This window comes from Pristiophorus japonicus, chromosome 2, assembly GCF_044704955.1.
Source record: "Pristiophorus japonicus isolate sPriJap1 chromosome 2, sPriJap1.hap1, whole genome shotgun sequence".
NCBI classification, from domain to species: Eukaryota; Metazoa; Chordata; class Chondrichthyes; family Pristiophoridae; genus Pristiophorus; species Pristiophorus japonicus.
In genome coordinates this window covers 360,387,186-360,401,400 of record NC_091978.1, presented here as the reverse complement: position 1 = coordinate 360,401,400, position 14,215 = coordinate 360,387,186, and the positions used below count along the sequence as shown (strand labels likewise).

General features: G+C 44.7%; 1 protein-coding gene across 4 annotated transcripts in view; it reads left to right on the top strand.

Annotated features, from left to right (window-relative positions):
• The window catches only part of LOC139250280 (protein FAM13A-like), a 111,595-nt gene that overhangs the window by 78,738 nt on the left and 18,642 nt on the right, over positions 1-14,215 (top strand). The window lies entirely within an intron of this gene.

Below are 14,215 nucleotides of genomic sequence, written 5' to 3'. Positions count from 1 at the left end.
ATTTGCAATGGCTTCTTAATGATACCTTAATCAAAGCACATGAGGAGGGAAAAGATGCTGATTTGACGTGCCTCCTTTGGGTGGTTTTGGGCAGAGAAGGAGAAGGGAGGGCCTGATGTCTCAATGGATTCCCCCCCCCCCCCCCCCGCCCCACCCCAGCTGCCTCCCCGTGCCTGCAAACAACTTCATGTTTTCAGTGGATGTAGCATAATGTTGCACACTTGAGGCATTTGGATGACGTAACACCCTGCAGTTATTACATGAAGTGAATTTTCGTGCTTGTGGAACTATAACGGTTTGGGCCTCTCGAGTGATGTCAATGCTTGTGTACGGTTTCCCTACAAGCGAGCGCATGCTATCGGTCGCATTGCCAGCAGAAGATTGTCAACAGGGTGAGGTGATCTGGGCCGTATTCCGATCCCTGCACATCGTACAGTATTTCAAGAGATCTTGAAGTCAATTCATTAATAAATGCTACTTTCCGAAAAAACAAATTGCTGAAATTGGCACGACTAAACACTAAAGCCTTTAGACAGCATAAGAAATGGGAGCCAGCAGTAGGCCACCTTGAGCCATTCAGCAAGATCATGGCTGATCTTCTAACTCAACTTCACTTTCCCGCCCTATCCCTCGATTCATAAGAACATAAGAAATAGGAGCAGGAGTAGGCCATACGGCCCCTCGAGCCTGCTCCGCCATTCAATAAGATCATGGCTGACCTGATCATGGACTCCGCTCCGCTTCCCTGCCCGCTCCTCATAACCCTTTACTCCCTTATCCCCTTATCGGTTAAGAAACTGTCTTATTTCTGTCTTAAATTTATTCAACGTCCCTGTCTCTCTGAGGCAGCGAATTCCACAGATTTACAACCCTCTGAGAGAAGAAATTTCACCTCATCTCAGTTTTAAATGGGCCACCCCTTATTCTAAGATCATGTACTCTAGTTGTAGTTTCCCCCATCTGTGGAAATATCCTCTCTGCATCCACCTTGTCAAGTCCCCTCATAATCTTATACGTTTCGATAAGATCACCTCTCCTTCTTCTGAATTCCAATGAGTAGAGGCCCAATCTACTTAACCTTTCCTCATAAGTCAATCCCCCTCATCCCCGGAATCAACCTTCTCTGAACTGCCTCCAAAGCAACTATATCCTTTCGTAAATATGGAAACCAAAACTGCACGCAGTGTTCCAGGTGTGGCCTCACCAATACCCCGTACAGCTGCAGCAAGACTTCCAACAAATGGGTTAAGCAGTAGGCCATACGGCCCATCGAGCCTGCTCCGGCATTCAATAAGATCATGGCTGATCTGTAACCTCAACTCCACTTTCCCGCCCGATCCAAATATCCCTTAAATCCCATAGGATCCAAAAATCAATCGACCTCAGTCTTGAATAGACTCAACGACTGAGCCTCCACAATCCTTTGGGGTAGAGAATTCCATAGAATTCTCTTGAAAGGAATAAAGTTGCAAGATTTGTTCAACTAAGATTGACACTTAGCCTAATTCCTCCACATAGTCTATTTATAGATATATTCAGTGCTGGTTGTAGTTTATTTTTTGGGGGAGGTGTGTCCCATTCTGAGATGTATCCTATCCAGTCAGCATCCAGCAGAGTGACTTACTGCTGTCTCACTGCACCATGCACCATCAAGGACCAGGGTGTGGCCTGTAAGGGATTGGAATGCGCAGTTTCTGAATCCCTCCCTGCCCCCACCCCAATCACAGCCCCCCCCCCAACAAAACTCAACCACCTTTGGAAAGGAAATCGCTTCTTATTCCCCAATCTATTTTTTCAACCCCCGCCAAACGTACTTCTAGGCCCCCAAAGGCATCTGTCAAATCCGGAATTTTCCGCCCTCCATTTGCGGTCAGCCCGCTCTCGGGTTACAGTGCATGCGTTGTGGTGAAACCGATCGCCGAGGCAGCGGATGGTGTTTTTGACAGCATGCCGAAGCCTTGTAGTTGTGCGTGTGGTTTGAAGCTTTTCCGAACACGCAAGTTTTAACAGGTACAGCCGGCTTCACAGCCGCTCCCCCCCTTCCTACTCTGGAGTTACGATGAGCTCCGAGTGATCGGCACTTCGTTACCGAGCCAGCGGCAGAAATACCGATCAGTGTTCGGCCTCTAACCAGCCCATTAAATGGTGCCTCGTGGGTCAATGAGTGCATTCTCCAGCACACAGGCTTACTAAATGCACCCTCTGTGTGGCGATTGTGTGATTGTAGTGTTACGATTGTGATCTTTGAATCAGCCGATTTAACAGTTTTGGCTGGATATTGGTATCAGTGAGTTTGGGTTTTTTTGAGGAAGAGAAGGCTTTTAGTCATATAGTCCACATGATAAGATTCCGTCCCTGCAAAAGTTCTGTGGAATGCATGGGAAAGATAAACATCCCACTTGATTGGCACCCCATCCAATACCTTAAACATTCACTACCATGGCTGCAGTGTGTACCATCTACAAGGTGCACTGCAACAACTCGCCAAAGCTTCTTCAGCAGCACCTCCAAAACCCATCTACCATCTAGAAGGACAAGGGCAGCAGGTGCATGGGAACACCATCACCTCCATGTTTCCCTCCAAGTCACACACCATCCTGACTTGGAAATATATCAGCCATTTCTTTATCGTCATTGGGTCAAAATCCTTGAACTCCCTCTAGAACAACACTGTGGGAGCACCTTCACCACACGGACTGCAGCGGTTCAGGAAGGCGGCTCACCACCGCCTTCTCAAGGGCAATTAGGGATGGGCAATAAATGCCGGCTTTGCCAGCGACGCCCACATCCCGTGAATGAATAAAAAAAAGAACCTTGTCTTTTTAAAAGATCCTCTGTCCGTGTATTGGTCCGTCTGCCCTTTTTAAATGTAAAACCCAGGTGTTGAGTGATATCCGGGAATCAGCAGCCGAGGGTTAGAGAGGCCCCCTGTTGTTCTGTTAGGTGTCAGCTGTTGATCAGTGGGTAGCTCGCTCGCCCCTGTGTCAGAAGGTCGCGGGTTCGAGGCACTCGCGAGAGACTCGAGCATAAAATCCAGGCCGGCACTCCCAGTGCAGTGCTGTGTGAATGCTGTAGTTCTCCACTCACTGATACCAGCCACTGATTTGAATGGGCTGTGTGTTTGCTTGCTTTCTTTTGCCCACATGCCATCCTTAGAAACTAACGCACGTTACTTTTTGTCTCCACAATATTAATTGCTTTGTTTGCTGTGCAGAATTCTTTAAAAAAAACCATAAGCCAAGCCCATAGACGAACCGGATCAAATGGAGGGTAACGCTACTCCTTGAGGGGAGGGAATTACATCGGATATACAGCACAGAAACTGGCCATTCAGCCCAACTAGTCCATGCCGGTGTTTGTGCTCCACTCGAGCCTCCTCCCATCTTTCCTCATCTAAATCTATCAGCATAACCCTCTATTCCCTTCTCCCTCATATGGTTATCTAGCCTCCCCTTAAATGCATCGATACTATTTGCCTCAACCACTCCCTGTGGCAGCGAGTTCCACATTCTCACCACTCTCTGGGTAAAACAGTTTCTTCTGAATTCCCTATTGAATTTCTTGGTGACTATCTTATATTGATGGCCTCTAGTTTTGCTCTTCCCCACAAGTGGAAACATTATCTCTGTATCCGCTCTATCAAAACCTATAATTTTAAAGACCTCTATCCGGTCACCCCTCAACCTTCGTTTTTCAAGAGAAACGAGACCCAGCCTGTTATATTTTCCTTTCACATTTCTGGTATCATCCTTGTAAATCTTCTCTGCACCCTCTCCAGTGCCTCTATCCCTTTTATAATATGGAGACCAGAACTGTACGCAGTACTCCCAAGTATGGTCTAACCAAGGTTCGATACAAGTTTAGCATAACTTCTCTACTTTTCAATTCTATCCCTCTAGAAATAAACCCTAGTGCTTGGTTTGCTTTTTTTATGGCCTTGCTAACCTGTGTCGCAACTTTTTGCGATTTGTGTATTTTTACTCTGAGATCCTTTTGTTCCTTTACCCCACCCAGACTCGCACCCTATTCTTCCTACCAAAATGTAATACCTCACATTTATCTGTGTTGAACTTCATTTGCCAATTATATGCCCATTCTGCAAGTTTATTAACGTCCTCCTGTAATTTGTTGCAGTCCTCCTCAGTATTGACTATCCCCCGAATTTGGTATCCTCTGCAAATTTAGAAATTGTGTTTTTAATTCCCAAGTCTAAATCGTTAATATAAATTGTGAACAACAGTGGTCCCAGCACTGATCCTTGTGGAACATCACTACCCACCTTCTGCCACTGTGAATAGCTGCCCTTTACCCCTACTCTCTGCTTTCTGTCTTGAAGTCAGCGAGCTATCCGTTCTGCTACTTGCCCCCTGACTCTGCATTCTCTGACCTTGTTCATCAGTCTATTATGGGGAACCTTATCGAAGGCCTTTTGAAAATCTAGATAAATTACATCTACTGCATTACCACTGTCTACTCTCTCTGTTAGCTCTTGAAAAAAATCAGAGGTTGGTCAAGCAAGACTTTCCCTTTTGAAATCCATTGTGACCATTCATTATATTTTTGGTTTCCAGATATTCTTCTATTTTCTCCTTTAGTAGGGATTACATTATTTTTCCTACCACCGATGTTAAGCTGACTGGTCTATAATTCCTGGGACATGTTCTATCCCCTTCTTACATATAGGTATTACGTTAGCTATCTGCCAGTCCTCTGGCACTACACCTTTTTCAAACTGATTATTAAATATGTTTAGTAAGGCTTCTGCTATCTCTTCCCTAGATTCTTTTATAATCTGTGGATGCAATCCATCTGGCCCAGGGGTTTTATCCTCCTTGAGTTTGATTAGTTTATTTAATATATCCCCTCTTATTTTAAATGTACTTATCTCATTACTAATCTCAACATCCGATGTCATGTCCACCTGTTCTATCTCCCTGGTAAATACTGAAACAAAATAATTATTTAATATTTCTGCCATCTCTCTCTCGTTACCTGTGGTATTATCCTGTCTATCCCTTAATGGCCCTATTCCCATCCCAACCTTCCTCTTTTAATTGATGTGCCTGTAAAATATTTGACTATTTTGTTTTATGTTTCTTGATCATTTAATTTCATAGTTCTTTTTTGCCTTCCTAATTGTTTTTTTTTAACTTCTCTCCTAATCTTTTCGTATTCTCCCTTGTCATGCACTCCCCTGCCGTCTATGTACTTAATGTATGCCTCTTTGCTTACTCTCAATTGTTCCCTTATGGCTTTATTCATCCATGGAGTCCCATTAGTGTTTAGTTTATTCTTCCCTTTTAGCAGAATATATTGTTCCTGCACTCTGTTGAACACCGTTTGAAATGTTTTCCATTGCTGCTCTACATCATTTTTTGCCAGCATTGTTGTCCATTTTATTTTCCCAAATTCTATTCTCAGCCCCTCAAAATCAGCTTTTCTCCAATCTATTAACCTATTTTTTATCATACTTATGTCCTTCTCAATTATCATCTTAAAGCGTGTTATATTATGGTCACTATTGCCAAGATGTTCTCCTGCTTTTACTTCTCTATCTGCTCTTGTTCATTCCCTATTACTAGATCGAATAGAGAATCCTCCCTTGTTGGGCTTTTTACATATTGGTTTAGAAAGGAGTCCTGTACACATTGTAGCAACTACATTCCCTTATCCCCTTTACCTACCTCTTCTGTCCAATTAATATCAAGGTAGTTGAAATGTCCATGATTATTATTCTATGTTTGTTACTCATTTCCCAAATTTGTCTGCATATTTCTTCCTCCAGCTCCCTTCCACTATTAGGTGGTTTGTAGATTACACCTATTAATGTGATTGATCCTTTATTATCTTTTATCTCTATCCATATGGATTTTTGAACTGCATCACTTTTTTTCTACTGCCATTATGTTATCCCTAATAAATACAGCTATTCCACCTCTCCTCTTTTCCTCTCAATCTTTCTAAATATGTTACACCCTGCAATGTTTAATTCCCAGTCCTGATTATTCTGTAGCCATGTCTCAGTAATCCCTACTACGTCTAGTTCCTCGTAACGCATGATTGCCTCCGGCTCCCGTGTTTTATTACGGACACTGTGCACATTGCTGTACAGACAGTCTAACTCATTTTGAATAGGATTTCCTCTCACTTTATGTATAACCATCTTTTTAGACTCCTGTTCTATAACTTTATCTATTCCCTTGCCGTCAATATCATCCCTTACATTATTCTTTCCTATGCTCCCTTTTCCTGTTTTGGAAGTGCTCTTTACGTATACGGTACACCCCCACACACCCCCCCCCCCTCCCTCTTAAGTCGCCCTCTCGGGGAGGAGATACTTATTGTGCCGCAGGGCGTAAAGCAGCTCGCGGTGACTTAGCGCATTCAGTCTGCCAACCGGGAGAGATGTAGGCAGATATTACTTTGGGCTCGCAATGCCAACTACCCTCGGACATGTTTCCCACTAAGTGTCATAAGGCGGGGTACTTTACGCTGACGATGTGTCTCTTCCCATCTGACACAATGTTCTTGACTATCCGCCTGTGTCTGCGGTGAGATGGCGGGTTTGCAGCAGTGTTGCGGAGAATATGATGAAACGCGGCTGTGGTTACTACACGTCTGCTGAAACTCTGGAGTCCCTCGGTCTTCACCGCTAAAGGATTTGCTGTTGTTGTTTTTCATATAATCATCATAGACAGTCCCTCGAAACGAGAATGACTTGCTTCCATGCCAACAAAGGATGAGTTCACAGGTGTTTCAATGAAGGACCCGAACTACATGCTGAAGGGTGGAAGATGCCTGTGGGTGGATTTTTTTAACGTGTGGTGGCCGTTGCACACCAGCCACCACATGGGCTTGACAGAGCTAGGTCTTGGTCCAGTAGCAAGGGTTAACCAGGACGACTGGAGACCTGCTCTGCTGCACGGACCTAGTGCGCACACATATCGCAGTGTGGGCTGGCCCGTGCTGCCACTGGGCCCCGAACTGGCGCTGCCCCTGGGCCCCGAACTCGCGCTGCCCCTGGGCCCCAATCACGTCCCTCTACAGTCTCTCGCCGCTCCTTCACCCCAATCTCATCGCTCCTGCTGTACCTGCCCACGCTTCAATCACCGACCTGGACCTTGGTGACGTCAGCTGCTCCTGAAGTAGTATGCCTCCATGCTGCTCCCGGGGCGTCCACGTCGCTCCTTTTATGGCCCTGACCTGCCGCTGGTGTTTTCACGCATTGCCAGCACACCTCCAATAGGTTTGCTGTGGTCTTCGGTATTCAATTGGTGTTTGGATTGACATGTACTGTAAAATCGGGCGCACAAGTTACACACTTTTGCCTCCCAACGGGTTTTCAGTGAACAAGCAGCCATCAAACAGGGTGTGAGTCGCACGCCAGGTTTTATCATCATCATCATAGGCAGTCCCTCGGAATCGAGGAAGACTTGCTTCCACTCCCAAAATGAGTCTTTTGGTGGCTGAACAGTCCAATGCGAGAGCCACAGACCCTGTCACAGGTGGGACAGATATTTGTTTGGGGAAGGGAGGGGGGGGTGGGACTGATTTACCACACGCTCCTTCCGCTGCCCACGCCTGACCTCTTCACGCTCGCGGCGTTGAGATTCGAAGAGCTCAACGCCCTCCCGGATGTACTTTCTCCACATAGGGCGGTCTTCGGCCAGGGACTCCCAGGTGTCAGTGGTGATACCTAATGTCGAGGAAATTTCTAAGTTAAATTAACTCAGGCGGAGGCTTTCAGAGCCATGCTTCGAGAGAATTTTATTTAAAAAAGCGAGATATCTCGGAGAGCCTGCTTGGACCGTACCAAGGCAGAAAACTCTGACTTTTACAGGAAAACTCGCTCTATCTTTATACAGTTGAAACAGGAATCTAAAACACACCACACAAGTACATTAATCATACATTCTTGTAAATGCAATCAAAGCAAGAACTTTATCTAAAACACCTCATATGAGCATTAATCATACATCCTGTAAATACAAAGGTCATTTCAGGAGGCAAACTTTTATCTTGTCCTTCCATAGTTTCTCCCTGTCCGTTTTCTGATAAGCAGGGTATCTGGAAACTCATGTAAACACTAGACAGTCATGTATTTACAACATTCTTTGTTCCAAGATCTGAGAGGTTTGGGTGTTTTCTTTTCTAGCTCCACTAATTTAATTAACTCAGCAAGAAGTGAACTTAACCCTTTCCTTAAAAATAGGGCTTAGATCATTTTCTTCCACAATTCCCTCCTTGTTGATCTTTTACTAGATCAACACAGTTTCTTATATATTCTTTTCTTGTTCAAAAGGGGGTTCATACCCCTCAGGGTAGGGTCGCATTTTAAGACATTCCTCTTCATTGTAATCATCTACTTTTCCCTCTATGCGATTTAACCTTCCTTTTATGGACACACTTTTCCTTTCTACTTGGGATACCAGGCTCATTACTTGACTAATTAATTTTTTCAACTTTATCCATATTCCACAAATGATTATTAATAATGTAAGCATCACTACACCCATGATTATTATAGGGTGTACAGCTAGCATCAGTACTGCGGAAGCTTTTGGGGACCATCTGAAAAACACATCCCACCAGTGGTGTACCGTCAAAAAGGTAACTTCATCTGCGATTCTTACTAGCTGCCCCTTCTTGTAACTCATTTCGACTCTAAATTAGTGGATGTCTCTGCCTCTTTTTGACAGAGCTTCCTCAATTTGCTTGTCATTACGTATCAAATTGTGCAGTCTGGTCAAATTAATTACAGGGGGTAAGGGTTCAATCTTGTGCACAGACAGATATTTTTCTACATTTTGCCATTGCCCAAAGGTATAAGTTCTTTTTTCTTCAGGGTCATACAATGTTCCATTGGTCTCGCGACTCTCACCCTGGTCCGTGCTGGTCAGGCAAGTCATATCCCCCTTCCAGTTCAGGGATATATTAAATCCTTCCTCACTGGTCACTTTCACTTCTCCTAATCGCTGATCTATTCCTACTTCACAAGCTTTACACATCACTGTGAAATTCCCTATCTTACAATTTTTTCCCTCTGGGCATGTAAAGTTACCTTGCTGCGTTGCCTTATCAATTTTCTCCCACTTTACATCTCCCTTCCATACTTTTCCTTCTTCAAGTAATTCTTCCTCCTGTCTGACTCTCCTTACTGCTAAAATGATCAGAACGCCCAATGTCCATTTATAGTTTTTCCAAAAGTCCCACCTCATCTTCTCTTTTCTGCTTATTTCTATAACACTCTTGAACTAATTCGTTACAATACCAACACGCAAGCGCGATAGTAACCGTAACCAAAATAATAAATGCCCAGGCTGGCGCACAAATGAGTTCTGACATTCGTCCCTGGATATTTGAGTAACTATAGATACTTTTAAGTCCACAATACACAATTGGGAGTGAACACAAAATAAGGGCAGGTACAGTTCTTTAGCGAGAAGATGACTGGTTTTCTTAGTCGGGCGACCGTAGCTCGTCCTGGTTCAATGCCTTTTCTTTCGGCTGTGATTCGTCGGGGAAATAATATTTACAGCGGGTTGCATGCACCCAGTTCGGGTGTTTTTCCAACTTCAAAGCGGTTCGTGTTGTGAGAATTATCTGATACGGTCCTTTCCACCTAGGAGAAAAGGATTCTTTATTTAATGTTTTTACTAACACTTGATCTCCAGGCCTGAAAGGGTGCATATTTCCTTCTGATGGGGGCACCTGTGTCTGCTTTATTTGTTCGTGCAGACTCCTCGCTATTTCACACATGGCTTGAGCATACTTTAGTGATTTTTCATCATTCCAAATTAATGCTATTTCTTCAGCCACCAGTGGTGGTTTTACGCCGGTAGGCATTGGTCTCCCCAACAAGGCTTCATGTGGTGCCAAACCAGTGTTTTTTTTTTTGGTTTCTCATTGTATACAGTACCAATGGTAAGGCATCTGGCCATTTTAGTCCTGTCTCCTGACATACCTTGGTGAGGGTAGATTTTATTATCCCATTTACTCTCTCTACAATTCCCGAGGACTGTGGTTGATATGGTATATGTAACTTCCACTGGAATCCTATTGCTTCTGCAAGATTTTTCCTGTGAAGTGTGTTCCCCTGTCACTGTTGATTCCCATAGGTATCCCATATCTTGGTACTATTTCTTTAAATAGAATTTTTACTACTGTTCGGGCATCGTCTCTCCTAGTGGCGTACGCTTCTACCCACCTTGTGAACATATCTACTATGACTAATAGATACTTGAGACCTGATACTGGAGGCATGTGAACAAAATCAATTTGCAAATTTTCAAAGGGCATACTTGGTTGGGGTAGATGATCATATTCAGCAGGTGTTTTACCTCTGTTATTTTGTTGACAAATTTGGCATGTTCTAGCAACTTTTTCAATTAATACTGTTATTCCTGGTGCATACCACTGTGCATTAATAGCATGTATCATCCCTCCTTTGCCCATGTGAGCCTGACCGTGTGCTAGGCGAGACAGGGGCAAGAATAGAGACCTAGGGCAAACAGTTCGCCCATCAGGGTGACACCAAATGTCGTTTTTGAGAAAACAACCTTGGTGTTCCCAAGTCCTTCTTTCTTGTCTAGTAACTTGTTGTTGGGCTGTTTTAAGTTGTTGGATGTCTAGTATCTGTGGAGGGGAAACTGAGACTGCTTGAAGGCAGTCTGCCTGTGCCGAAGCGGCCTGTTTGGCTGCTTCGTCAGCCCTCCTATTTCCTACTGATACTTCATCCTCACCGATTGTGTGAGCTGCACATTTGATAACGGCTACCTTACTTGGCAACTGAATGGCGTCTAATAGATTAAGCACCAGTTGAGAGTGCTTAATCTGCTTTCCACCAGAGGTGATAAAGCCTCTGTTTTTCCACAGTTGTCCAAAATCATGGACCACACCGAATGCATATCTAGAATCAGTATAGATATTAGCAGTTTGATCTTTAGCTATTATACAAGCTCTAGTGAGGGCAAACAATTCAGCAGCCTGAGCCGAGGTTCCGGGAGGCAGGGCAAATGCTTCAACAGTTTCGTGGGGGTTTACAATAGCATAGCCTGCCAAAAGCAAATCATCCGACGGCCTGTACGATGATCCATCCGTATAGAGAATAAGATCAGGATTGTCCATGGGCTCTGTGAGCAAATCTGGTCTTGGTAAGGTGGCTATTTCCACTGTTAACAGACAATCATGCTGGTCTGGATCCTCTACTTCTTTAGTAGGGAGAAAGGTGGCTGGGTTCACTACCGGTGCATGTCGAAAGGTATAGTTAGGGTGTGACAGCAGTAATACTTCATAACCTGTTCTTCGAGACGCTGTAAAGTGTTGTGTGGCAGCTGAATTCAAAAGTAACACAGCATGGGCTGTAATGACAGTAACATGGATAGTCCAAAACAATAGATACCGACTTCTCCACCATGACCGCAGTAGCAGCTACAGCACGTAGACATGCTGGCATTCCCCTTACTACTGGAGGCAGCAAAACCGAATAATGAGCAACTGGTCTATTTCCCCCACCATGTTCTTGGGTTAGCACTGCGGTTGCAAATCCTTCTTTCTCATTCACATACATCTGAAAAGGTTTACCATAATTCGGAAGTCCCAACGCCGGAGCATTAGTAATGGCTTTCTTTAACTGTTTAAATGCCTCCTCTCTTTCTGGGGTCCACTCCACCTTGGGTGGGGCATCATTTAGGGCAGCTGATCTTAGGACCGCATCCCATTCTCGATAATCGGGGATCCATTGTCTACAGTACCCAACCATCCCTAAAAATGACAAGATATCCTTCTTTGTCTTTGGTATGGTGGCACTTTGAATTGTCTGAATCCTTTCTGGTCCTAGCTGCCTCTGCCCTTGAGATATGTGAAAACCCAGGTACTGGACTTGAGTCTGACAAAATTGTAACTTTGCTAACGACACTCGGTGCCCTCTTTCACATAGGTGCTGTAACAGTTTCAGGGAATCTTGCATGCACCTGTATCCGTGGCTAGAAGCCACAAGCAAATCGTCCGCATACTTCAACAGCACAGACTGGTCTGATAATGAACAGTCTTCAAGGTCTCTTTTTACTGCTGCTGCATATACTGCGGGGCTTTCGGTGTATCCTTGGGGCAATCTGGTCCATCTGTACTGCTGCTTCTTGTGGGTGAAAGCAAACAGATACTGACTTTCTTGATTACTGCCCAAGGTTGATAGCCTTGTTGCTGTTTTTCTTTTTCTATTCCTACAATCATCGGACCCATATCTTTAGGTTTCGCTGGCGGTTTTGCAGCCAATGTCAGATGGGATGTCGAGTTCGCTTCTCTATACCACTGTTGCTGTAAGGGTGTCAAATCAATGGCTACCCCCAACCTCTGGTCCAAAATAAATGCGGGGCATAGCTTCTACTATTTCTTCTTTTTTTTAAAAAAGGATTGTACCAGACACTGGTAAGTTTCAGCTTTTTGTCGAGTGTACCAGGCTGTACAATGAAGCTGAACTGCCTCAAAGCTTGTCAAAATGATATACATCAATTCTTCAGTATTAGGGTCGATTTTAGCTTTTAAATTTTGTATAACTTCATGTATCAAAGGGGAGTAGAAGTTGCCATTCAATTGCCAACAATAGAGGGCAGCTTTTTCTTTGTTATCCTCCCTTTTCTCTTCTTTAATCCCATTAAAGAACTGATAAATTTTATTTGGAGGGAGCTCCATGAACATTCCTTCCTTTGTGCAATAAATTGTGGCTCCTAGTTTGCACAAAGTCTGTCTTCCCAATAAAGGGAGAGGTGTTGTTTTAGAGACTATCAAAGTCTCATCATTAACTGGTTGTCCTTCAATTATCAATTTGGTAGGTTCAGATAAAAATTCTTTCATGGGGATACCGGCCACACCCATACTTAAGACGGTGGTGTTGCTTACAGGTAATCCCACAGAGGATGGCACAGAAGACATAGTAGCAGCACCGGTATCCACCAGGAATTTCACATAAGTGTCTCCTACTTTTACTACTACCAAAGGGTTTTCTTCAATGTCAGCTGATAAGCGGAGGGCTGCCGCCTGTACCACTAAGCCTCCGGGGCATCCCTATGCTGATTGGTGCGGGTTGGGGTTAGAGAACGAAAACTGAGGGGCCAATGAAGGTGGAGGTTCGGGGAAATCCCCTTGCAACCCTCCACCCTGTTTCGGGGGGCATCTGCAATCGCGAGCCCAATGCCCTTTCCTTCCGCAATTTCTACACTCATCTTGGGAGCGGTCTCGTTGGGGCCACTGTTCTCTCCCTCTTCCTCATCCTCGTCCCCCAAACCCTCCTCTATTATTCTGTGCTTGTCCTCTTCCCTTTTGCTGATAGTACTGACCTGCTGTTTTAGCCTTATTTTCCTTATAGGTGAATAGTCCCTCCCTATCCATGTTGGCCAAGACTGTAATTGTTTCCTTCCAACTTTTTCCTTGCCAGTCCAAAACCTTAATTTTATAGGTTCTCGCGTGTTGCGGCAACATACAACTTAACAAGGTTTGCACTGCCAAAGGTTCATTTTGATCCATTGGTATTCCTGCATGCTCGTCCCAACTATTTTTCCATCTGCCTGTAAAATCTATTATTGATTCTTCTGCTTTCTGCAGACAGCGCGTGACTTCCCCTATATCTCCATGCTTTTTAGCTCCCTTTAGTATGGCATCCTTGCCCCTGTGCTGCAACCAATGTTCCCGGGACTCATTTCCTTCTTCCTTATTATCTTCCCGCCAATCTCCGTTTTCGCTGGCGGGTATAGGGATCATATCTTTCACCCCCTGCCAAGAGGACCCATATGCTGCCTGCAGTAATAATTTCACATCTCCGGGGAGGGGGTTATAAATGGTACAGGTTTGCTCAAGCCAGTTGTGAAAGGCTACTGGCTTCTTAACAGGATTAGGGGCGGCTGATATCATATCCCGAGCTTCCCCCGGTGTCCAGGGCTTTAGGACAACCCCGATCCTTACACGGGGGGCTTGTGTCGTGGGGGTAGTGGTGGAATCAGCCTGTCTTATGGTATTCCTGGTATTCATTCCAGGGTCAGGGTTGGGGTTTTCGCCTTCGGCTCCTCCACTTGCCCCTCCTTCCCCGTTTTCATCCTCTGGTGGGTTCTGGGGTCGTGGTTGCATTTGTCGCCTAGAGGCCTGATCTAGCTGGGCGGCCACTATTTCTATGATCTCCTGCCAATCATCCGGCTTGGTGGTTGGAAGACGGGGATATAAGCCG